The sequence below is a fragment of the Arachis duranensis genome, chromosome 2, assembly GCF_000817695.3.
Source record: "Arachis duranensis cultivar V14167 chromosome 2, aradu.V14167.gnm2.J7QH, whole genome shotgun sequence".
In the NCBI taxonomy this organism is placed as follows: Eukaryota; Viridiplantae; Streptophyta; class Magnoliopsida; order Fabales; family Fabaceae; genus Arachis; species Arachis duranensis.
In genome coordinates, this window is record NC_029773.3 from 86,468,534 (window position 1) to 86,471,128 (window position 2,595).

Here is a 2,595-nt window from a genome sequence, read left to right on the forward strand (position 1 = left end):
TTTTCAAAGTGGGTACAGTTAGACATCTTCTACTATGGGCTTACAGAAAAAGCTCAGATGTCTTTAGACCACTCAGCTGGTAGATCTATACACATGAGGAAGACAATTGAAAAGGCTTAAGAGCTCATAGATACGGTTGCTAGAAATCAACATCTATACTCAAGCAGTGAGTCCTCTATAAAAGAAGAAGCTATGGCAGTAACTACTGATCCTAATCCTCAAGAACAGATTGTTGAACTTAATCAACAATTACTGCTGATGACAAAACAATTAGCAGAGTTTAAAGAGATGCTCCAAGAAACTAAAAATGCTAACCAGAATATGGAAGCACAATTGAATCAGATAAGATAGCAGCTATCTAAACAGATAACAGAAGAATGCCAAGCTGTTAAATTAAGGAGTGGGAAGACATTGAATGTATCAACTCAAAGCAGCAGAAAGCCAAGAAAGGAACAACTGACAGAGGATAACCAAACCACTGCCCAAAATCCCTCTGAGGACAGTAAGAGCCTAGAGAGGAATACTTCTGGCGTTCAAACGCCAGAAAAGGGGGAAAATTGGCGTTAAACGCCCATTCCTTGCCCAGTTCTGGCGTTCAAACGCCAGAAAAGGGTGGAAAGCTGGCGTTAAACGCCCATCCTGCACCCAGTCCTGGCGTTCAAACGCCAATGAGGAATCAGACACATGAGAGTGCTGATAGTAACCCCTCTAAGAAGGCTTCTCCAACCACCTCTGTAGGGAATAAACTTGCAGCAACTAAGGTTGAAGAATATAAAGCCAAGATGCCTTATCCTCAGAAACTCTGACAAGCGGAACAGGATAAACAATTTGCCTGCTTTGCAGACTATCTCAGGACTCTTGAAATAAAGATTCCATTTGCAGAGGCACTTGAGCAAATACCCTCTTATGCTAAGTTCATGAAAGAGATCTTAAGTCATAAGAAGGACTAGAGAGAAACTGAAAAGGTGTTTCTCACTGAAGAATGCAGTGCAGTCATTCTGAAAAGCTTACCAGAGAAGCTTCAAGATCCAGGAAGCTTTATGATACCATGCACATTAGAAGGTGCTTGTACCAAGACAGCCTATGTGACCTTGGAGCAAGTATCAACTTGATACCTGCAACCACTATCAGAAAGCTTGGGTTGACTGAAGAAGTCAAACCAACCTGGATATGTCTCCAACTTGCTGATGGCTCCATTAAATATCCATCAGGCATAATTGAAGACATGATTGTCAAGGTCGGGCCGTTTGACTTTCCCACTGACTTTGTAGTGCTGGAAATGGAGGAGCACAAGAGTGCAACTCTCATCCTAGGAAGACCTTTCCTAGCAACTGGACGCACTTTCATTGATGTACAAAAAGGGAAAGTGACCCTGAGAGTCAATGAGGATGAGTTCAAGTTGAATGCTGTCAAAGCTATGCAGCATCCAGACACATCAAATGACTGCATGAGCGCTGATATTATTGACTCTTTGGTGGAAGAGATTAATATGACTGAGAGTCTCGAATCAGAGCTAGAGGACATTTTTAAAGATGTTCAGCTTGATCAGGAGGAACCAGAGGAAATAAAAGAACCTCTGAAAATTCCTCAGGAAAAGAGGATAAGCCTCCCAAACCTGAGCTCAAACCACTACCACCATCCCTGAAGTATGCATTTCTGGGAGAAGGTGACACTTTTCCAGTGATCATAAGCTCTGCTTTAAATTCACAGGAAGAGGAAGCACTAATTCAAGTGCTAAGGACACACAAGACAGCTCTTGGATGGTCCATAAGTGATCTTAAGGGCATTAGCCCAGCAAGATGCATGTACAAGATCCTATTGGAAGATAATGCCAAGCCAGTGGTTCAACCACAAAGGCGGCTAAATCCAGCCATGAAGGAGGTGGTGCAGAAAGAGGTCACTAAGTTACTAGAGGCTGCGATTATTTATCCTATTTCTGATAGCCCCTGGGTGAGCCCTGTTCAAGTTGTCCCCAAGAAGGGAGGCGTGACAGTGGTTCATAATGAAAAGAATGAACTGGTTCCTACAAGAACAGTTACAGGGTGGCGTATGTGTATTGACTACAGAAGGCTCAATACAGCCACCAAAAAGGATCATTTTCCTTTACCATTCATAGACCAGATGCTAGAAAGACTAGCGGGTCATGATTATTACTGCTTTTTGGATGGCTATTCAGGCTACAATCAAATTGTAATGGACCCTCAAGATCAAGAGAAAACAGCATTCACCTGTCCTTCTGGCGTATTTGCTTACAGAAGAATGCCTTTTGGTCTATGCAATGCACCTGCAACTTTTCAGAGGTGTATGCTATCCATCTTCTCTGATATGGTAGAGAAGTTCTTAGAAGTCTTCATGGATGACTTCTCAGTATTTGGAGACTCATTCAGCTCCTGTCTTGGTCATCTAGCACTTGTCCTGAAAAGGTGCCAAGAGACTAACCTGGTTTTAAACTGGGAGAAATGTCACTTTATGGTGACTAAAGGAATTTTTCTTGGGCACAAAATTTCAAGCAAGGGAATAGAGGTGGATCAAGCAAAGGTAGAAGTAATTGAAAAATTACCACCACCTGCCAATGTTAAGGCAATCAGAAGCTTT